A 25,224-nucleotide genomic window follows, 5' to 3' on the forward strand; every position below is an offset into this window, starting at 1 on the left:
GTCGGCCTGGCGTGCAGGAGTCCCGGGTTGGATTGCCAGCCAGGGCACACAGGAGAAGCGCCCATCTGCTTCTCCACCCCTCCCCCTCTCCTTCTTCTCTGTCTCTCTCTTCCCCTCCCGCAGCCAAGGCTCCATTGGAGCAAAAGTTTGCCCAGGAGCTGAGGATGGCTCTGTGGCCTCTGCCTCAGGCGCGAGAATGGCTCTGATTGTGGCAGAGTGACTCCCCAGAGGGGCAGAGCATCGCCCCCTGGTGGGCATACTGGGGTGGATCCCAGTCAGGCACATGCGGGAGTCTGTCTGACTGCCTCCCTATTTCGAACTTCAGAAAAATACCAAAAAAAAAAAAAAATCATAATAATATTTAATGGGTGGAAAATGTGTTTAGAATTGAAATATACAACAACAAAACCATAACTCAGAATGGGGATATTTGGAGTTAAATGTTCTAACATCTCTGTATTGTTTGATAAGTGGTAAAAGTTCCAATTTGTATCACGCCTGATACATCAAAATTACATTTGGCGAAGTCCACAGAAAATACTAAAGGGAGAGATTTAAAAAGCATAACTACCAAACTAATAAAATGGGAAAACGAGAAATAAAACAGAAACGAAATCCGAAAGGGAACAAGAAAAGAAGAGAGCAAAAAACAGAATTATCAAGAAAATGAGGAGCAAATAGTGAGATGGAAGGCTTTTTTTTTTAATTTAGAAATGAAGTTTAATAGGGTGATATTGATCAAAATGGGTACATAGGTTTCGGGTGAACATCTCTGTAGCGTTTTGTTCAGTAAACAAGTGTGTTTAGTTTTGCACGCTTGTATTTTGCCTTGGCTCGGGCAGTGTCCTGTGTGTGGTCTGTGTAAGGCTGCAGGTGTTTGCCCTCAGGACGGAAGATTGCAAATGGCGGATTGCCTGCCTCCATGAGAGGGGCTATTGTTTGCTACTATTTGCTGGAGAAGGGGTATTTCCTCCCAGTCTGTTTTGCTGGAGGGTGCTGAGGTTGGTGGGGGACCTGTGAGTCTGGGAGAGTTGGGAGAATGAGTCTGGTGAGTCTGGAGTGCTGAGGGGCTTGGGAGCCCTGTTGAGGCTGTTGGGGGCCAGTGAGTCTAGGGCTAGGGGCTGGGAGCCCTGAGTGAGAGAGAAGCAGTCTTCCCTGCCTGTTCCTCGTTGCTGTTATGAGACTTTTTTTTTTTTTTTGTATTTTTCTGAAGCTGGAAACGGGGAGAGACAGTCAGACAGACTCCCGCATGCGCCTGACCGGGACGCCCACCAGGGGCGATGCTCTGCCCACCAGGGGACGATGCTCTGCCCCGACCAGAGCCACTCTAGCCCCTGGGGCAGAGGCCAGGGAGCCATCCCTAGCGCCTGAGCCATCTTTGCTCCAATGGAGCCTCGACTGCGGGAGGGGAAGAGAGAGACAGAGAGGAAGGAGGGGGAGGGGTGGAGAAGCAAATGGGCGCTTCTCCTATGTGCCCTGGCCGGCAATCGAACCCAGGACTTCTGCATGCCAGGCCGACGCTCTACCGCTGAGCCAACCGGCCAAGGCCTTATGAGACTTTAATCAGCGGAATGTCCCACCTTTTTCTGGCTGCACAGTTCCTTCACCATCTGCCTGAATCCAATGGGAACCTGCATCTGCATGGCCACGGTGACAGCCGCCCGCTTTACACATTTGAACTGTTGGTTGTGTTGTGTCCATCACCTAAAGTCAAATCATTTTCCATCACCGTATATTTGTTCCTCTTTACTCCCCTCCCCCAGAGATGGAAGTCTTATTCCCCAAAATATTTTTAGCTACATTACTCTGCATATGAACAGAGAAAATACCCCAATAAAAAGTTTGAGTGCTAGACAAGACTAAAAAATAAAAAAGACCCCACTATGTTCTGACTCTGAGAGCCACACTTTAAATATAAACCTACAGAAAACTTAAAATAAGCACATAAAAAATTATATTATACAAACGATATCCAAAATAAAGCTGCAGTAGATGAAGGAGATTTGAGATAAAAAAATTTTTTTTTGAAGTATAGAGGTGTAAAGCCAGTATCCACAGTCACTAGCACAGCCGCCCGGCCCATGCAGGTTCGCATTGGATTCGGACAGTCCGGTAAAGAAACAACGGAGCCAAGAACTGGTGGGCCATTACCTTTAATCCTAGTTTGCACCTGGCGGGCAAGTAAAAACACACACTGGGCTCCAAAACCCACTCACATTCAGTGCTCACAAAGCTACTGACTTATCCGAGTTCCTTAGAATCAAAGGTTTCTAGCTCACCAGACTTATTCACCTCTGTTCCCCATCTCCTTCCTTCTCCCTGCACAATCTGGCCTCTCACTCAACACTCTGCCATCTTGGTGCTTCTCCTGGCCTACTCCACATGGCCTCCTTCTGCTCTCTGCTCTGCTCTCTCCTCTAATGATAATCTCAGGAACCAAGAGCCCAAGCTCCTGTTCTGCCCCTATTTTATAGTGTAGAAATCCAAACCTTTAATCCAATACACAAAATAGGGAAGTCTCTAATACAAAGTCACTTATCAGAGACATGATGGGATTGTACCACCCCACATCAAAAAGGGTGGGAAAGGCTTAATCCCAAAACCAAGCCCCAGGCTACAAGGATTCTGCCTGCCCACAGCCCACAGAGACACACATTAATATCACCTGGGCAACGGCCTCCATGTGAGCAGCGCCATCTTTAACAAAGTGAGCATAATATATTTTATTTGCCCAACAAGAGGAATAGTTCATAATGATAAAATGTATATTTCACCAGGAAAGTGTAACACCACCACAAAGACAAAGAACTAAGAGGAGAAATAGTGGAGAATTTGAACTCATCTTAGGGCATGAATGAACAAAATAATTCCTACAGATGTGAATTAGGACAGTAGCGTTAAGCATTTGGCCTAAGTGACATATATATATATATATATATGACATATTATATATATTATATATAAATGACATATATAGAACACTGCACACAGTAACTGAAGAATATGTATTAGAGTCACGGTAAGTGCTCTGGAAACTTTACCCAAATTGAACAGATGCTGGGCCATATTGACTGTCTCTCCTGGTTTCAAAGTATTAAAACCATACAGAGTATACTATATGAATTTAGTGCAAGTAAGGTGGACATTAATAACAAAAAGGTAACTATAAAAACTTTATATGTTTGAAATTTAGGAAGTTTACATTTAGATAATTCATGGGTGAATGAAGAAATAAAATTTAGAAAAGACTTGGTATTGAATTGTAATAAAAAATACTATATTGAAACTTGCAGATTGTAGCAAAAGCCAGGTATACAGGGAATTTATAATGAAAATGAAGATATTAAAGAAAGAAAAGAGCTGGAGATCAATAATATAATTTTTCATTTTAATTAATAGGAAAAATAACAAAACTGGTAGAAAAGACAAGATAATAATTAAATAAAAGATGTTAGTAACATAGAAAACAGACCGGTAATAAACAGAGCTGAAAATTAATTCTTGGTAGGAAAAAACACTAATAAGATTCATAAACCCTTAATGAGAGGCAAAAAAAGATAAAAATACAAAAATCAGTAGCACTAATGGAAAAGTTGATATAATACCAACCCTATAGATATTGAAAAAGTGATAAAATACTTTATAGTATTTCATAAAATTTGAAAATTTAGAGGATGTAAACAAATTTCTGAAAAAAAACCCCACTACTTACCAAAACTAAAACTGGAAGAAATAAAAATTTATGTACTCTTATAATTATTAAAGAAATTGAATCTGTAGATTTAAAAAATAACATGAATTAGCTTACTCATTAACATTGAACTAATAAAAACTGTCAAGGACTAGAAAAGTAGGGGCAACATTCTTAACTCCTTTTAACCTAGTGCGAATAGGAACACAAGAGCTGAAAAATATTGCACTAAAGAAGATATCAAACTGGCTAATATGAAAAAGTCCTCATATCATTAATAATGAAGAAAATATAAATCAAAGCCACAATAGTATAATAACAGTTAATGACGAATTTGTTGAGGAAAACTTAGAACTGTTATTAGGTTATAATTTAAATTATATGCAATTCACATAGATCTCTAGAATCATTTTTCAGGCCCCTAATAGATATGTAAAATGATATAAATGAATTATGAATAAGTTAATGCATCAGGTATGGGATTGATATGCTAGGTATTCTACCAGGATGCTTATGAGTACTTTTTAAAGAAATTGTTTTTACAAAGCCCTCCAGAGCAGTGGGGGGAAAGCATAGAGACTTATGTTGCACATAGGAATATTTAAATTAGTTATGTAGACAACTGTCTAGATAAAAGAATGGTTTCACACAAAATAGGGATTTTTAAGAAGCCATCTTTTCAAGAGATTGTAAATGATGCTATTACAGAGGCTAGAGATTTCCTTATTCTGTTTCTCACTCTCTAACCCACCCTTTTGTGTCCTTCAGAAATTAACCCAACCCGTTTACTTCTGTTCTGAGTGCTATCACTGTACCCTCTGCAATCAGTTTATATTAATGAAGGGCTCAGAACTCTGGCGTACCTTGCTGGGGAGAGGACTCTGCTTGAGAGTCTTCCTAACAATTTGAAGTCAAAGTCTGACAATTACTTGAACAGCCAGGGTCTTAGGGTCCCTCCTACCCAGGCAATCCCAGACCAAGATTTCTGTTAATTGGTTTTGTTTTTTTATCTTAATGGGAAAGAAAAGCACTCCAAAGAAAGAAGTACTTTTGTTGACTAGACTGAAGCAATTTTGTCATTTTGCCATCTGGTGGTTTTCTCCCATAATTGCACCAATTAGACAAATTTATTATTTGAGAAATACTATTTTACCAGAATCTGACAGAGAAAATTTTGTGATTTTGATGAAAGGGAGGCACACATATATAGTTACCTCTTCCTGCTTTATATACCTGCTTTCCTATATGAGAGACTTAAAAAAAAAACCACCCAAGGAGAATCCTAAAGTTGACAGCTTATATTTATGATTCCAAGAGTCCTAAAAGAAATCTAAAAAACTGAAGTAGATGGATGTTGTCATATCACTAGAAATCGTATAGACATTCTCTTTGATGGTGTGTGTGTATGCGTGTGCACATGTGTATGTGCAATGGATATTTTTGCATCAAGAAAACCTAGCATGGGAAACTGTTCTGACCTACCCTAGAAAGAAATGAATAATAAGTATAAATATATATGAATATATATGAATAATAAGTATATATATGAATATATATGAATAAGTATAAATATATGTATATACAAATCAAAGCACTTCAAACTAGAGTCGGAAATGCCATCCCACAGGATCTAACTGCCCTAGATCTCGCTCCTTAAATCCTTAGAATGTTAAAACTGGGCAAAATAAGGTCTTGAGCAGTTGAGGCAGCATTGTATTCCAAACAACTGTTTGCAAAGTCAGCAAGAAAGCAGACATTATGACTACTGGACTGAAAATTAAAGACATTCTGTAGAATTAGCATCACTATGTTAGTTAGTTTATCTGCACCTGTAAAGAGTCCTTGTTGAGCTTATTAACATAGACAAAAATTTCTTCCTTCTAGTCATGGAAGTATTCTCCTACCCTTTCTCATAAATACCCCTTGACTTTAACTCCTAATGGCAACACTGTTTGGATTTCTACCTGAATCAGTGCTTCCACAATATCCATTCTTTTGGATCTCAAATAAATGCTTACTGCCTCTCACTTTAGCCTCTTATTTTTGGGTTAACATGAGCATAATGAGGCCTATATCTTTGTGAATCCAAAAGTGAAGATTCATGTCAAAATGCTTACTAACTGAGCTATGACTCTGTGATATTTAGTAAGACCCAGTCATTATGAAAAGCCTAAATTATGGATAAAAAGGAGGCTCAGCTAACTAAGGGCCTCCATGCCTTAGAATTTCATGAATTAAGCCCTCTTTTCTCACTTATTACTTTTAGTTTAATGTGGAAATAGCCTAGGCAGTTTGAACTCAGTAAATTAGAAATCCCCATTATACTGTATCTTGATTTCTTTAATTTTAAGATTGTAGTCACGGGGCCCAATGACTTTACACAAAGGGAAAAGTGCTTTGATGCCTGTGACTCCTCTGAGTTTCTACAAAATCATTCCTTCATTTTGAGAGGCCACCCTTCAATATTTGAAAGAGATTGATTATATAGCACCCAGAGTGCCTAAAATTCCACTGTTTGCAACTCAAAACATTCAGTTTGTCAGGGATGAGTACTGTGTACCTGTGAAATGCCTGTGTGTGTGCACGTGTTCGTATGTGTGGTGGAGATGTGAAGTGGAGAGGCAAATATTGCAGGAACGAAAGCGATAACCATTAAAGAGAAATTTGCTAATTTGTTCAGAAATCTGCAAATGACTGGTTCTGTTCAGAAATGCCTTGGTAGGCTGACCATAGATCCTCTCAAGTATTGGTACCTAGAGAGGCTGCAATCAATTTGTATGTCTGAAAAATAATTTTTGCCTGAATTACATTTGTCCTTGTTGATGTTTTCTTCAAAGAAATACATATTTCATTGTTCCCGAGAATGATTTTGATAGAAGCCATGGCAGAATGTGTGTGCTCACAGTGTCTGTTGTTTTTTTTAATGTTGTCTGTGGCCTAGACAATCTTGAGAACCTCTGAATGAATGCATTAGTCCATCCTACTGGTGCCACAAAGGTGGCTGTGGCCCACAGTGATGATAAGTGACTGAGTGCATTAGAATCGATCACATTTTTTCACTCAAGAATTAACAATCCCCTTTCTCTTGATTTTCCAAATTTGGGTTATCTTCCAAGAATAATATTTATTTTTCTGGGCTATAGGGCCTTGTATAATTTTGTCTGCTCAGGGTACCTGCCATCTTCTGAGACCAGCAGAACATTTTATTTTTGGGAAAATACTCCCTGTGTCTTATTCTTTACCTTCAACCCAAACATGGTGGACAAAATGGCAGCCACTGTTTTCTTAGAGCCTCCAGATTAGGCTGAGGTTGATGGAACAAAACAGTTAAGCAGTGGGCACAGTAGAACCAATCATAGCTATCCTTCAAATATATTTTTTCTTCTATGTAACAATTTGAGTTAATGCCACTCGGAGACAGGAGTCCCAGGTGACCCCATAGAATTTTCCCAAATATGCTGTTTCTACTCAAGCAGTTATCTCTCATGCATACCTTTGTAGAAAATTCTGCAAGTTAATGGCTTCTGACCATGAATATGTGCCTCCCTTGTTTTCTCCCAAAAAGGTTAAAGAAGCCATTAGGAAGTTGGAGTAAGGGTGCAGGGAAAAAGAAAAGGAAGTAGTTACATAAGACCACTTTTGAGAACAATGGACAGAACTAGTTCCTGTTGACTTCCCAAAGCCTAATTGTGTGCTATGATAGTAGATCCTAACATCCCCATAGGGTCTCCTGTCTAGACCTACTTAAGAATGCAGCTTGTTTCTCAGTGTGATGCATGTATTCATTACCTTATATTATTGGAAGATTATTTCTATTTGCTAAGTAGGTTTAAACATAAGACTTACTGGGGTTAGCTTTAGCTTCTCATCTGACTAAAATGTTACCCAGCTCAGGAGGAATACAGAATAGTTCTTCTTATATAGATTCACAGTGAATCTGTGCAAGTTTTTTGTTTGTATTAAAAGAAATTGAGCCCAAATTACTCACTTTCATACTTACTACTAAATACAGTACTGTGACTTTATTGTTATTGGTGATGACTCAACACCTTCCTAGGGAAAGACTGCATTAGGCAAAAAGCGTTGTTGACTTTCTCTATATGAGCAATTCATTTGGTGGCAAAGTATATTTTTTTAATTAGGAAAAATGCAAGAAAGGACTCCTGAGAGTCCTGTGCAGTGGGGAGATGACCATTTCTGTGCATTTCTGAATTTATCAAATAATCTCATTATAGAAACCATTATACGAAGAAATGTCTTTTTACTAGCTGCTTGACCACTTCTTCTAACACCCTCTGCATGGAACTCCAGGCTCAGAAAGATCAGTGAACCTTGGTGTCAACAGCCCTTTCACAGAAAGATTTCCCCTCCTAGTATTCTGATCATTGGAGTCCATTTTTTCTTTAAAACCCCTTATTTCCATAGCTTTCACATCTTAGTGATATTTATTTAAAGTCAGGGAGTGTAACTGACTTTTAAGTCACCACTCTAAGATCCCTTTATATTTTTATTTAAATATAGTCACAATGGGAAGGAGTTCTATCATATATCAGTCTACTAAACTACTCTATCAATAGCACCACCTTGAAATAAAAAGGAATTTGTTCAATTCAGTGAATACCTGCTATGCTTATGTATATCACCCAAACCAGGATAATTTTGAGAGTGAAAAAGCAGGCCAGTTATCATTATCCTAGCAACAGGGGTTAATTCAAAATTTCTTAGAGAATCAGGACATAAGGTTTCTCAAATCCAGTGATTCTGACTCTTCTGTTGGATTGGTTGGTGTGGTAGGCATCTCTCGGGCTACCCACCCAGCTTCCATTTCCTTCTCTGAAAACCACCCTTTTCCATGTTCTTTTCTGTGGTTTAATCCTAGAAAATCCTCAACCATGACCCCTGCCCTTTGCAGGCAAATAGACAGGTAGAGGGAGCTGGGCTGAACTGGAGGTAGATTCGGACCCAGAATGGGCCAGTGTGATGATTTATTTATCAAACAATTTAAAATGGGAATTCACAGATCCTGGTTAGAGTCTGTTGGTGTTTTAAACTGAGAGCTCATGTAAAGCAAGGCAATGGTGATCCTGTGAATGCACACACAGGAGATGTTGCTCTGCTGATGAAGGGAATGATAAAACATGTAGAGCAAAACAGATTGATGGTTCCATCTGCTTCAGAGAGAGAGTAAGTGGAGGCAAAGATTGGCTGAGCTCCTTACTCCTGGTTCTGGATTTCATGAGCTACCCAAGATCCACAATGCATTTGAATATTCTTATTATGAAATCTTTTTTTTTTTGCCCAAGATGGTTTAATTGTGTTTCTTTTGCTTATAACCCAACATTCCATGATGTAAGTATATATTTGCTTAAGAAGCTCTCTTTATATATGTCTCCTGTGAATTCTGACAAAATTGGCTAAGCATTGATCTCTGCAAAGAATTGTAATGTAAAAAATTTACTTATTTAAAGTAAACATGCTTACTTTTCTTATGATCTCTAAAGATCAGTTAAAATATGCCTTATTTTTAAATTGACATATAATTTGCTTTGATAAAAGAGACAGTAGCAGAAATAAAATTTTCTATTTGTTTTCTACCTTGCTTCAGAATATAGCTGGTGTTTGCCTTTAATAGACAAGAAATACTTATGAGGTCGGAAGGCAATTGGCATATTTTCATTACTCTTTGGCCTGTTACTGTTATTTCAAGCCCCAATCGACTATTCCAGCTTCATCAAACTCCGTTAAGATTTGCAGCATTTGCTAACTTTCAAGGAGCTGCAGGTGCAACATTCAAGCAGGCCAAGTTTTCAAGATTTAAGTAAAAAAATAATAAAATGCCCACTTGCCAAATTCTAGAGGATGGGAGGAAACTATTCGTGTGAAAGAAAATATACCTATTTACATAAATGCAGACCATCAGTATTAGAGGGAACATTCTGATTCCAAGTGCTGCTTAACTGGTGGTACCACAGGGGACAGATGAATTTTGTCAGATAGGAGTAGAATAATATAATAAATTCTCATTGTTGAGGAACATCTTGCTATACGCATAGAGAAAACAGAAAGAAAATCAGCCATAGTAATTTAGTGTTGACTAAAAAAAATCAACAACTGTTTTATTGTTTAATGATTACCATTACTTTTTGGCATCAACCTAATAATTAAAGATGTTAGAATGATTTGTAAATATTGAAACTGATCCTACCTAAAAAATAAAAGCTAGTATGTCAATGGCTAGCTGCCAGTTGAATTTCTTTTCTTACTTACTGTTATAAACCATACCCCACACTTATTAACTAATCTACTCATGCTTTCAAAGGGCATTGGATAATGGAATCAAATGAGCTACAATATTTTGGTCAAATCCAAGGGATATGACAGCCCTGTAGTTAAAAGATTTATATATCAGTTGACATCTCAAGCAATAGTTGACATAACTTTGCTTTTAAAAGAAAGTCTCATCAATCTTTATGAAGTTATATTTTCCCATATTTAAAGGAACATGTTAGTATATTAGATCCAGAGATACTGATTTCATAGACTTTAATATTCAACAGATTGTATCTAATTAATCATTTCTAAGATTTTTTCCCCCCAATACATGCTAAATGAATGGTTTTGTAAACTGTGGGCCTCCTGTAGTGCAATTAATTTGGCTCAACTTTCTTTTTGGATTTTCAAAAAGCATATTGGCCCAGTTAGGGTTCAGTTAGAGAAACAAAACCAGCAGGAGACGTATAGTAAAATATTTATTTGCCAGGAATTGGCTAGCATGATTGTGAGACTAGCTGGCCAACTATGAAGCATGTAGGTTAGGCCACTGGGAAGACCAGGCTAGAACCCTGAGGCACAGACTGAAGCTTCTGCCCCCAGGCAGAATTTTGACCTCTTCAGGAAAGCCTCAGCTTCCTTCCAAGACCTTTCAGTTGATTGTGTCAATCCCTCTGTCCTCAACAGCAACTGATAATAAACTGTTAATCACATCTACAGAATTCCTTCACAGCATCTCCTAGATCGGTGCTTGATGAAGGGACTGGGAGCTGTAGCCTAGCCAGGTTGACATATCAAAATGACCAGCACGGATGTCTATCTCATGTTTCTCAGTTATGCACCAAATTTGATTAACGTCTTCATGAATCAAACATGGCGATTCTAAAAGATCAAATTGAAAGAGAGAAACTTTGTTCAGCTGTGCAGAAAATTTATGAAAAAGAAATATTGTGGGTAGTAGAGAAGGCATGTCAGAGAATAAACATCCTTGCTTTGCCTTTTTGGTTTGAAAGTAATTCTATCTTTATCTCAGCATTAATCTAACAGCAGGTGACCATTATCCTGCACAAACGTTCTATTTCACTGACATTAACTTTAAATGATGATCCAAGGATAAACCTAAGAATGAGTTCTAAACTGCCACTTATCTCTCTGTGTTCCAGAACCCTTGGAAATTTTACTGAAGTATGTCAGAGGGGATTAATGAAAGTGTTTTCTATTATATCACATTTAAACACAGAGAGAGGTGATGGGAAGAATAAACTAATACATGATAAATCGTGTGTGCTGAGGCTTTAATCTGAATTTAAAATGGTGGATTTCTAATAAATTTATCATGGGTTGGAGCTTTATGGGTCAAGAGGGGATATTATACTTTATATACAAATAGATGGCATTTCTCCCTGGTGCTAATAAATTTCATTCATTTCAGACATTCATGTAGCCAAATGATGCAAATTGTTTTGAGTAAATCAGGTCAGCAGATAGATGACAACAAACAGTGCTTGTTACTGTCTTCTGAAATATAACGACCTGCCATATTGGAGGTTGTTTAAGCCTGGTTGCTCGGCAGGGTCTCAGCCATTCCATGTATTATTTTTCTAATGACTTGAAAGCATAAAATTTTCATTTTTATTCATGTGGATGGCTTGACAAATTTGTACGCTCTACGTAAGTTCTCCCCCAGTTCAGAGTAAATATTAGAATTGCGTGTTAGAATGCTCAGCGCCTCTGCATGGCTGGCATTGGATTTTTTGTTTTTGTTTTCTCATTCTTCTTATTCCAAAATACAACCACAAAATTAACGATTCGGGAAAAGTATTAGCTACCATTTATTGAATACTTATTATTTGCCATTTATCATGCTAAGGGATTTATAATCATCTCTCCTCATCCTTTACAAACGTTTCTGCATCGTGATTTCCATTTTAGAGATGAAAAAAAAAAGAACCCTGAAAGCTTAGGGAAGTTAAATACCTGGGTTAATATTACACAACTTCCTGGCAATGAGCTGCTATTTCAGCTGGCATTCGTGTCCAAACCCAAATTCTCCTCTACCATCCCATCTGGCAATTTGATTTGCTACTTGGCAATATGTAAAAACATGTGTCTTCCAGGGGAATGGTGATTCCCAAATCATGAGACCTTATGTCATCCTTTCCAGATAGACTATGACCTCAAATAACTGTCTTCACATAACTTATTCAGATTTATCGAGAGCGGTCAGAATCACCAAGACCCTCTTTAATTTTAACTCTGTATTATTATTGATATCTGGAACTATTGTGTATTGGTATGGAAGATTTTATTTAAATTAAATAAAATTCACTTTTATACTACATTTAAAATCAAATGCATTTAAAATCCAATGATATCTAAGCAAATTAATTGTACAATTAAGATTGTAGGGCAAATGTTTAGACTATTTTGTAATACTGCTGATTTTAAGCACTTTAGAAGTACCATTAACATATAAATAATAGCTGTGCTTTTTTGAAAGTGGTCTACTTACTAGTCATTCATTAGGCCTATCGTCAAAGAATTCTGCTCCATAATTTGTTAACCTTCTTCAAGTTACTATATTTACCTAAAAGTCATTAACTTTCAATCTTTGAAAATATGATATAAATGCTTTGGTTTCCTACTAAGCATGATTATTGTTTCCTTCAAGAGGTTCCAGTCAGTGAAATTTTTTTCTTTATATAGATTACTTAGGTCATTTGCAGTGGAGGGTTTTTTTTCCACTTCAAAAATGTCTTAATTACGTATCTAGGCAGAAATAAAGTCTTGGACTGCAATCAGAAATGACCATTGGACAATATTTAGATTAATTTCACTTAGTGACCCAAGGATTTCTGGATAATAGCCCCTGCAGCCATGGGACTATTTAAAGACATCATAATCCAGTCAATGGCTATTATTATGGGATATTGTCATTGCCCTCATGTAACTAAGAGCCTGGAGTCATATGGGAGCTTCATAGTGTGACAATAACATCCATCTCAAATGTCTGCATTAACATTAAAGAAAGACATTATTTCGTCTGTCTCTCACACACACAAAACTTTATTGAAAAGCTTAATTGGTACATAAGAACCCTGTTACATTCAAACCAAATTTTCATAATCAATTTCCAAATCCTTTTTTGGCACTTCAACGCTGATAAACATTTTTATCACACAATAATGGTAAGGATAGAGGCAGAAAGAGAGATGCTATGAGAGAATAACAGTAAGAAAACACCCCTATAAGTTAGGTAATATTTGTTCTCGGAAGACACATTTTATTCTTCATATAATTTCTGAAGATGTATCCACAGTCAGGGAAGAACATTTCAATTACAAAGGCACGGTTTGGGACCTTCCTCCAGCTCAGATACATTCTAAAATTACATAGATTTTATATATTAACTCGTGAAAAGATTAAAAAAAAGTTTATGTCAATATAGCAGGGCAGCAGTCCAGTTTAACAGGTAGAAAAACACCAAGTTTATAATACTACTTCATATAAGTTATCAGGGAGAAAAACACCAAGTTTATAATACTACTTCATATAAGTTATCAGGGAGAAAAACACCAAGTTTATAATACTACTTCATATAAGTTATCAGGGAGCTGAAACAGTGCCCTGTAGAAGGACATGGAAAGAGAAATTTCAACCAGAGGATACTTAATGCCATGTAGGCACAGATTTCAGAATAGCTGCATAATTCTACATTATTTTTCTCTAATAGAATAAACTTTCTATTTTTTTCCAAATGAGTATTTTTATGTAGCTATTTCCAGAAGTACCTAGGTATTCGTTATTCTCATGTATATTCAGTGGGGCATTTAGTCTATAATACGCTGCTTTGAACTGCATTCCAATAAGGTAGAAGACAAATTACACTGTAACTTCTATGCTTTTTGCTGACTGCTGTTGTCATTGAGTCACTCAACTTCATTTTGGAAGTAAATAACGTTGGACTTGTTACTGCTAATTATCTCTCAGCATTTATTAAGTATCCATATTGGGGATTTGGTTTTGACACAAGAGTTTAGTTTGATTTCCTTTTATGTCTCAGAAAAATGTCACAGGAAGATTTGCTCAGAAAAAAATACCTGTCATGAGCCATAGAGAAGATAGATGAGTGTGTGTACGTTGACAAGAAAGTTCTCAGCTATAGAATTGACTTTAAAAAAATGGACAGTGTCTGTCTATAAGTGCAAACCATTTTGTTTAAAGTCCACAAAACAGCCCAAAAATATTTTATTTGGTAAAAAATGATTTTTAAGAAGAAATCACATGAATTAACTGTTTTTATTTTTTCCCCATTCATTCTTGATGGAGTAGCTAACGTTAAATAGACTAATAGTATCAAGTATTTATAAGATGATGAAACAACCAGGCTTTTCACACACTGCTGCTGAGATTATAAAATAGTGCAGTCATTTTGGAAAACAGTTTGGCAGTTTCTCATAGAGTTACACATGGAAATACCATGTGACCCATATAATCTTAGATTCCTAGGTGTTTCCCAAGAGAAATAAAAACATGTCTAGATAAAAATATGTGTTCAAATGTTTATAGCAACTTTATTCATAATAGCCCAGCCTAGAAAGAATCCAAATATCCATCAATGGGTGAATAGATAAATAAAATGTGATATTTCCTTATAATGTAATACTGCTCAGCAATAAAAACAAACTATTAATATAGAGAACAGGATGGATCTCAAAATTGTTGTGCTGACTGAGAGATGTTAGACACCAAAAAGTACATACTATGGAAGTCCAATTATATGATATTCTAGAATAAACCTAATGACAGAATGCAGCCAGAAATTTTCTGAGGCCCTAAGTGTGAGTGTGAGTGAGTGTGTGTGTGTGTTGGGTTAGGAGGGATAGATTGGGAAGGGGCAAAGAAAAACTCATTAGGCTCATAGAAACTTTCTATATCTTGGTTGTGGTGGTAGTTATGTTACAGGGGGGATGAGGAGACCTCGATTCTTATCTTCTTGGGGGAATGAATTCAATTATGAGACAAAGTGCAGCAAGTGCAGGAAGCATTTATTGGCCATGCAGAAAGAAAGTTAGCGAAAAGGGAGCCTGGGAGATGGGTTCAGGGCGTCAGCTCGGGGACAAGCTGCTGCAGTCCACTGCTCTCCTGGTTGTAAGTCTCGTGAGATCCCTTACAATTGAGGAGAAAGAGAGGGGCAAGGAATGTGTGCCTGGGGGAAGAAGAGGGAAGGTGGGGAAAGGAAAGATGCGGGTATGCTCCTGGAGGAGACAGTGGGCAGGGACCTGGTCCTAAGGGACTTTAGGGTGGAGATTTTAGGGGAGGATTTCAATAGAATATTTATCAGCTTTCCAGGAGTGTTCTTTCAGGGTTGTGGTCTGCATTAATAGGTTGATGCCAAGGGAGAGGGTCATTAGTCAATGCAGCTGGTCCTGGTTTTGCTGCTTTTCTGTGCCTAGAGCTGAAACACAACTGAGGCTTAGATGTTATCTCTAAGTTAATGATTAAGTGCTCTTCTCTGGCTCCCTTGTCTGTTCCTCTTCTAAGGGGGTCTAAAACCACATGACTGGCCCTGGCCAGTTGGTTCAGTGGTAGAGCGTCAGCCTGGCATATGGAAGTCCTGTTTCAATTTCCTGTTTCAAAGTCAGGGCACATAGGAGAAGCAACCATCTGCTTCTCCACTCCTCTCCATCCCCTTCTTTCTCTCTCTTTCTCTCCCTGCCTCCTGCAGCCATGGCTCAGTTAGAGCAATTTGGCTTTGGGGGCTGAGGATAGCTACATCGCCTTGCCTCAGGCACTAAAATAGCTCAGTTGCTGAGTAATGGAGCAATAGCCCCAGATGGGCAGAGCACTGCCAGGGGACTTGCCGGTGGTTCTGGATAGGGCTGCATGTGGGAGTCTGTCTCTGCTTCCCTGCCTCTCACTTAATAAAAAATACATGAATAAATAAAAATAAAAGCACATGACTAGCAAAATGCCAGGGGAGAGTCCAAATCCCATGACCCAGCATATTTTGATGGGTAGAAGAGAATTTTGGGGGATGATATTTTGGGGGCATTTTCAACACAGTACAGGAATATACCTTATCGGAGTTGGTTAAAAATAAGTAGAAGAAAAGAATATCTACTTGAAATCTATTAGTACTTTTGGAAAAGTCAATACATGTGTTCAAAATATATTATCCCAATATTCTAGACACCTCTCTGTGTCCACAGAATGTACACCACCAGCTTCCATAATGAAGGAACTTTATTGTTTTTTTTTTCATTTTTAAGGCATGTCACCTCTCTTATGGAAATTATATTTGGATTCCAAAATATTAATTACACTGCCCAATTTTGTTATTATCAAAAATAATATTTAATCATAGCCATCAGATTGCTGAAAGCCCAGTAGCTCTTTGTGTTCAAATCTACTTTGTTAGTTCTTATGAATGACCACTCTGACTGGTCCCCAGCAGAACTGATCACATCCCAGTGCAAATAATGGCCAGAGTCATTGGGAGACCTAACAGCCTTTTTCTTCAGCTGAAAGACATCAGGGAGACACAGCCCAGGTCTGTGGGTCAAGTAGGGCCATAACAACAATGTTAATGGAAAATTTAATAGAGCCTGGTGGTTTCTTTCTCTGCTTCTTGGCACTGGCTGAGTTCTCTCCCTCTCTGCACCATCTATGTGACCCCATAGAGAAGTTCTGCCCCAGTAACTTGGCAGATGTCCACCTAACAGACTGCGTGAGGCTAAAGCACAGTCATTCAAATCCCAGCATGCAGGTAACTTGTGTGATGGGCCGGTAGGGGTCTGATCAAGCGGGCAGATCGTAAGTCAGCTACCATGAAGAGAATGCTCGAAGTAGCTTTAATGACTTCCTTTTGCTTATCTGTGAGATAGATGAGAGACCTTCTTATAAATAAGCACCATACCAACAATGTATATAGCATTTTATAACTTAGAAAGTGCTGTAGATATTTTGTATTTCTTTAAAAGAGATTCTTGCAGTAAACTCCTGTGAGCAGGGGTTATTGGCCACATTTTGTGCAGGAGGGCGAGGTGTTAAGAGATTTGCTAGTGATGAATCATCTGAGACTCAAATGTAATGCCTCTGACATACCTGTTGCTATTCTTACTATTATTGCTAAGATTTTGGTATTATTCTTACAGCCTCATTTGGTGCCTCACTCAGAGGAGCTACTCAAGAAATATTTGTTAAATGAATAAATGAACTGTCTGCCATGTTCATCATATTTTATGTCTATCTTTAACAAAACAGCACTCTGATTCAGGAAACCCTGAATAGATAAACCAAGCTTTATCCATAAGTGTCATATTGACAAGGCTCATGTTAGAGATTTATTAAGTGCTTGTTAAATGAATGATGAGAGATTTCTCAAGTGCCCATCTTTTAAAAAATTCAAGGCCCTGGCTGGTTGGCTCAGCGGTAGAGCGTCGGCCTAGCATGCGGAGGACCCGGGTTCGATTCCCGGCCAGGGCACACAGGAGAAGCACCCATTTGCTTCTCCACCCCTCCGCCTCGCTTTCCTCTCTGTCTCTCTCTTCCCCTCCCGCAGCCAAGGCTCCATTGGAGCAAAGATGGCCCGGGCGCTGGGGATGGCTCTGTGGCCTCTGCCTCAGGCGCTAGAGTGGCTCTGGTCACAACATGGTGACGCCCCGGAGGGGCAGAGCATCGCCCCCTGGTGGGCAGAGCGCCCCCCCTGGTGGGCGTGCCGGGTGGATCCCGGTCGGGCGCATGCGGGAGTCTGTCTGACTGTCTCTCCCTGTTTCCAGCTTCAGAAAAATGAAAAAAAAAAATAAAATAAAATAAAATTCAAAGGATTAGGACATATAAGCAACGTCTCCTATGTGCTCTCATGCTCTCCTCCAGAGCCTTGTATAAACACAGCCCTGAAGATTTGCCAAATTAGTAAATACTGATATGCTTCAATGTTTTATTTCTTTTTTATTAATTCCCCTCATGTATGCTAGAAAGATAAGTTTAACACAGAACTCTTCCGACAGGTTTTAGTTTACAAATAACACCTCTCGGCAAAGCCGTCTTTACTTTGTGAGTCTGCGCCCCAGCCCAGTAAACAAAAACTCCATGAATTCTGGACAGCATCCATCTCTGGTGATCAAGCATTCCCAGAGCACAGAGTAGGTAGTCATGAATGAAGTCTCTAAAGGATGTTAATATGAGAAACTGCTCATAAGAATCACTAGTACAGCACTTTTGGCAGTAGGCTATGTGCAATGCTTGGAAAGTTCTAAAATCAACTCTTCCTCTATTGACATTTAGCATTCAAATATTGAAGAATTCATGAACACAAAGCATCAACAAAATTTTTATATTTTTTTATGGTTGTAAGGCAGCTGTGTTAGGCTTGCTCGCTGGTTTACCAGCAGCAAGCACTTTGGTTGATTAGTGCATAGGCACATGGCAGAGGCACGTGTGCACAGCCTGGATAAGGCTGTAGGTGTTTCCCCTGCGTGCGATTCTCCCAGATCGCTCTCCCGCCACCGTGAGGTGTGGTTTTCCTTGCTCCCTTGCCCTTACTGTGAATAGCAGACTTTCCTTTGTTTATTAGCTCTTTTGCTTTTGTTGTTTGTTTTCTCTCTTGTCTATGCTTGCCTCCAATAAATGGGTATGGCCCAACACTTTCCAGCTCCACAGTCTCTCTACCATCTGCCCGAATCCAATGTGAACCTGCCTGGCCTTGGCCACCAGCATTACAATGGTAGATGGATGCTACATTTTCAAATTTTTTTTAAATTTAATGGTTTCAAGTGTCCCATTCAATATAAGACCCTCTACCCCCGCATCATGTCCACTATGCCCCATGCAGTCTGTTTTCATTACCATTTCACTCGGGATGCTAAATTTGATTGGGACTTGGAAGATTTTAGTACTCTGGGCAATGCCAATGCCTAAAACAGGAAAATTTACTAGAAAAACAAAAAAGATATCTCCAGGACAAATATTTCTGGATGTTGAAGACTCTTCATTCTCTTCAGTAATGCAGAAAAAAACCTAAATAGAAACACTTAGAATTTTTGGCACAAGTGTATCAAAAATTTTAAATAGAAGCACTTTCCAATCATTGCACACAGGCTGCCATCAAGTGCTGACTCGCAGATGTTCCACGTTCCTTTTACAGGTATGCTTTTATACACTTAAATATATGGTTTTACAATTCTTTCTTTTTTTCACAATTTATCTTGGTATGTTTATAATTTAGACTTTAAGACATAAAACGCTGAAGTTGACAGTGTTGAGATTTTTTTCCTACTCCAGAATATCTTTTTCTAGAAAGAGGTTTTCTTCTAGAAAAAGCAAATTGTCAGCCACATTTCTTACTCCATCCACACTCCTTCCTCCCTTCCCCATAATCCCACCTCCCAACTATGCTGCTTTGTTTGTTGCTGTCTATCACAAGGCCTTCTTCTTAGGCACAGGTGTGCTCACTTGGCCCAGAGTGGGCCAATCATTTGACTCCATCCACCTGCCCACAGTGGTTGGTCCAAAGTAGGTCAAAGGGCTCTTCCCAGAGGCTCCATGAACCAGAGCTGGTGCTCTGCTAAGAGGATACAACCCAACATCAGCGGCCTACATGTTTCAGGCTTGAGAGAACAGCTAATCTGAGGGAGTGCTTTTTGTGCCAGTGTTTCTGTTTTGTATATGTGTTTCATAATGTTCTTGAATGCTGGATGATGTGGGACCCATACATTTCCCATTATTGCAAGTTCTGTTTCAACAACTGAAAAGACCACACTGGCGTCTTAGGAGTCTTAAAGTTCAAATCAAATGTCTTTGGATATTATTTTTTATTTTTATTTATTCATTTTAGAGAGGCATGGGGAGAGAGACAGAAGAGCAGGGGGAGGAGCAGGAAACATCAACTCCCATATGTGCCTTGACCAGCCAAGCCCGGGGTTTCAAACCAGTGACCTCAGCATTTCAGGTCGACGCTTTATCCACTGCGCCACCAGAGGGTAGGCTAGATATTCTTGAAGGTTGATCTAGAAGAGCTTAGGTCACTTCCAGTTTATTCCCTTTTATAGCCCTTTAAATCTCATGTTTTGAGGACCAGGGTTTACTTTTCTATTTTCTTTGCTTTTCAATTACTTTCATATTTCAAATAATAAAATCATTTTGTGTAATTCTGCATTGAGATGTAGTATTTGTCTAAAGAAGTAGCAAATCGGAAAGACATTTTGAAAGTGTGGAATGACTGTTCTGTGTGACGAGCACTTTCCGCAGATCCAAAGTTCTGAAATAGCTGGCAAATAGGTATCATTCTCCAACCTTTCACACAAAGAAACTGATGTTCAGGAGCCCTATTTTTAGTGGCTTAAATTCTGAGGTTCATCTGTGTTCAAAGTAGTTACCTGAAATAGTCTAATTTGCTCTTTCATCTAGTAGTAACATTAAAATATAAGTTAGAGAGGGAAGAAAATTATGTAACTGGGGCATTCTGTACATCTACAGATATACATATTTATAGTTCATATTTGTAGCATGGTCTTAGTTTCTATTCTTTAAATGACATTTATAAACATTTATATTTTTATATAAAAAAGCATTTGTTGAAAGGATTAATGAAAGGTGTTCTCCTATATGAGATACCTTGAGATGATTTTCAAAACCCTTTGTTTTTCTGTCTAGATATAATTTCATTATGACCTGGAGAAAAATATTAATTGATAATAACTTTTCCCCAACATGTGCAAATTAATGTTCCCTTTGTGTTCGATGTAACTCCATAGCTGCAAAATAGACTTGAAGAGCAGAGAAGAAATTGGACAACTGCCATTTAAAAAAAATAGAACAATAGAGCACAATAATGCACATTATTATATGTATAATAATAATAGAGAACAATAATATTGACTATGATTCTTTGCAGGACTCAGAACTTCTGAGTGAAATACTCCAATACACTGAATTTTTGAAATGCAATTATAGGTAAAGAAGTTGCAGAAATCAAATTGGCTCTTTTTGGGTTGTTATATAAACACATAATTTTGGAGTCTAATATATCCTTTGGGATCAAAAGAGTCATTAAGAAACCATTTATCTACCAGAAATATCAGCAAGAAAGTGCTGAATCCAGATGGTTATGAAGTTTCATTTTAGGAAACATTCAGTGATAAAGTATGCCCAATTTTAAATGAGTTGCAAATAGGCAGTAAACTATTTCATCTTAATTTAGTAAACATTTTCCTTCTTGAAACTGAAGCAAAAACTCCTAGACATAAATTTCCAAAACACTCACTTTTTAATTTAACATGACTCTAGTAAGCTGTACAAAAAGTAGAGCATTATAGTCAAAATGTTTAAGTAAAACCAGGATTATGTGAAATAAGAAGACTCATTTTGGTCCATTTCTTCTCTCCCTGCATTGATTAAGCATATCTGTGCAAGAATTGAGTTGACCCTTGAATAAGGCAGGATAATGCCAACCCCCGCATAGTCAAAATCCCATGCGTAAGTTTTGCCTCCCCCCAAAGCTAAAGTACAGTTGTCCTTCAGTAAATGCAGTGGGTTAGTTCCAGGCCTCTTGTTGGATACACAAACCTATGTATAAAATGGCATTAATGCATACAGCAAGCCCTCTGTACCTGCAGACTCTCAGCCACAGATCAGGAAGCAACCAATAAATGCACAGACAAATGAATGTTTCCCTCTCCCATCCCCTCTCCCTTCCTCTCTCTATCTCTCTAAAAATCAGTCAATCATCCAATCAATTAATGAAAAATAAAGTCTTGGTCAGATAGTTCCATTAGTTGGAGTGTTCTGGAGCACAGAGGTTGCTGGTTTGAATCCTGGTCAGAGCACATACAGGGGCAGCTCAATGTTCCTTTCTCTTTCTCTCCCTGCCTCTCTCACACACACAAAACAAAATAAAACAAAACACTGTTTTCGATTCTTAGTTGGTTGTATCACTGGATGTGAATCCTGGGAATGTTGAATGGCGACTGTATATTTATTGAAAAAAAGATTGCCTATTAAGTGGATCCACACAGTTCAAATCATGCTGTCCAAGGTTCAACTGTATAAGGAAATGTCTCTAACTGGGACATAAAAATGATATGAATAATACAGATAAGTTTTGTAAAATGACCTGTTTAAATGTATAGGTTTGGAGGGTAGTATATTAGCAATCAATATCTTTTTTTTTTTGTATTTTTCTGAAGTTGGAAACAGGGAGGCAGTCAGACAGACTCCCTCATGTGCCCCACCGGGATCCACCTGGCATGCCCACCAGGGGGCGATGCTCTGCCCATCTGGGCATCGCTCTGTAGCAACCAGAGCCATTCTAGTGCCTGAGGCAGCAGCCACAGAGCCATCCTCAGCGCCCAGGCCAACTTTGCTCCAATGGAGCCTTGGCTGCGGGAGGGGAAGAGAGAGACAGAGAGGAAGGGGGGGGGTGAAGAAGCAGATGGGTGCTTCTCCTGTGTGCCCTGGCCGAGAATTGAACCTGGGACTCCTGCATACCAAGCCGATGCTCTACCACTGAGCCAACCGGCCAGGGCACAATCAATATCTTCACAATAAGAAAACCTTTCCAGTGATATTGTTTTGATAGTTTTTTTTGAAGCAGTTTATTTATATGAACTTTTACATTTTTGTTTATTTCTATGAACTTTTCATTTTACCTAGAGAAGTGCAGTGTGCAACCATTATTTTTGCCATCCAGCATCCATTTCTCCTTCCTTCTGATAATGATCCATAGTACCCTCTTTCTTCTCTGCAACTCTCACAGGATTCAGGACTATGGACAGCACTTACTGCTAGGCTCCGGAGGAAGAGTAGGTGAGCAAGGCTAAGAAAAACAGCAAATTCCAACCACCCGATTACAGTGATTGGTTCAGGGAATGGGCCAATGATCGACATCTGGCCAACCAGGCCAGGGAGAAGCACTTGAGGAACTACCATTTGTATTATCCAAGAAGCAATTTTCCCTCACCGGAGCCTCCACATTGAACCTGAGAATAAAGACGTGTGTAAAGTTAGACTACTCCAAGTTGGTCAGGTACCTTGAGAAAATATAGTTTCCTTCTTAAAGTCAGGAATTCAAATGGGGTTCTATTGAGTGCAGCAAACAGGGATCTTACTGATATAAGACTTGAGAATAAGATCAACTGGGGAGCTGGTTAAAATTGCAGATTCTCAGATCCCACCCCAGACAATTTGAGTCAGGAACTCTAGAATCTAGACCGAGGATCTATTTTTTAACAAGAGTTCTGGGTAGATTTTGTATTCACTATAGTTTGAGAAACATTCCATTAGGGAATTCCTCTGGAAAGAGTCACTTTGAGCAGAATTGGTAATGGACTTTGCAAAGAGAAATGGAGCTGTGACAGGGAGTCAGAACTCTGAATTTCCCGGCTCTATCTGAAAAGACTTTGCTAAACAGAAAGAGGTTGCTTTAACTGAAAAACAAACAACAGACTCCTTTCATTGACAAGGTTGAGATTTATCTCACTACTCAACAAGAAGTGGGATTCAGAAGCAAGACACGAGCAATTATAGACGATAAAAAGTGCTACATGATTTTGTATGTCTGAGGTAATGTGCACATTTTGTTTTGTCTTGGTGCACATAAATGAACTCTTCTTTGTGCTCATAATGCTTTCCATTTTCTTGGGAATCTAAGTTTGGTCAAATGTGTTGTAAAATGCAGTATCATCTGCCTGATTCAAACTCTCTAATCTCTTCATTCTGTGATCTCTTCTTGCTCAGTGAAGTGCAGCTGCACTAACCTCTTGTCTATAACTTGGATAAGCAGAGCTCTTTCTCAACCTGGGTTTTTGCTCTGCTTTCCCCTCATCCTGGAATGTTCTATGTTTCCAGTATTCACAAAAATAACTTCTTTGTATCCTGTGGCTTCAGTTTAAACAGTACCCCCATGAAGAAGTGTTTCCCTATCTAAAGTAAGTATTTCCATTACCCATCAATTATTGTGAATAATCTCTAACAATATACTCATTCTATATTACAATCTTAATTTGTCGCATTCATTACAATTATAGTTATTACACCAATCTGCTCCTTGTTTGTCTTCACAAGTAAACTATAAACTCAATGAGGACAGAGATCATTTTTTTTTTTCCAGAACCAGTCAGTCACCGGCACACTGTAAGTATCCAACAGACATTTGTGCATGAAAGAATAATACTTCCATATTTGAGAGTTCCTTATGTAACAGATTTAAATTAAATATCTTAGATCACCATTTATACAACTTCCATTGACTTTTTAAATGTACTCCTACTTTTTCTCTACAAACTATATATTCCAAAAGAAAAATAAAAGAGAGAAAAATCCCTGAAATACTTATTAATTCCCATTTATATTCTGTAAAGTCTTGCCTTTGTATAACTTTGCTCATATAACTTCTTTTATCTGAATAGCTTTTTTCTCTCTTTAAAGAGTTTAGTCTCATTTATTATTTAAAGCTTTTTCCACATACCACCTTCCCTATGAGGCTTCCATGAACCTTAGTTTGAAGCTCAGTATTCTAATGGAGTTTGTCTTTACTTGTGTAAAAGCATCTAAGGCCTCATTTAAACTATAGTCATAGATAGATAGATAGATAGATAGATAATGTACTGTTTTTTTCCAGTTGCTGTATACATATATAAGATATACAGATTTATTGATTGGTTTGTTGGTACCCTTAGCACTATGACTTACACGTGAATAAAAGACATTGAATAAATACTGGTTGTATATAGCAAGAAAAGGGAAAAATGTGCTATAATACCATCATCTTTTTGAAAACTTTTTCTACATCTACCTGCATGCCACACAGTATACCTATGAAGTTAGATCCACATTCAAATTACAAATTTGCTAAATTTCCATCCATATTTTAAAATGTATATATAATGGTTCACAAATGTCAAGGGATAAGATTGAGTGTAGAGACAGAAAGAACAGAAATTGCGTTTATTAGGATTTTCCAAGTACTAGACATTGTACTAGGAGCTTTATATATAGTCATTTAAATTTAAGCCCACAATATATGTATGAAGTACATTTATAGCTATTTTTGAAAAACATCTTATTTAAGGAAAAAATAGGAATGATTTATGATAAGTAAGGAGTCACATCTACAAGATTATAATGCTCCATTGTTAAGATATTTTTTCACCAAAGAGCAGTTTTTGCTTGAATAAAAAAAGAAGAAAAGACACTGAATCTGCCACATATTCAAAGAATAGTGCAAGAATTAAATCCTCAAGAAATATTAAGAAGGTGAGAAA

This window comes from Saccopteryx leptura, chromosome 11 (genome assembly GCF_036850995.1).
Source record: "Saccopteryx leptura isolate mSacLep1 chromosome 11, mSacLep1_pri_phased_curated, whole genome shotgun sequence".
NCBI lineage: Eukaryota > Metazoa > Chordata > Mammalia > Chiroptera > Emballonuridae > Saccopteryx > Saccopteryx leptura.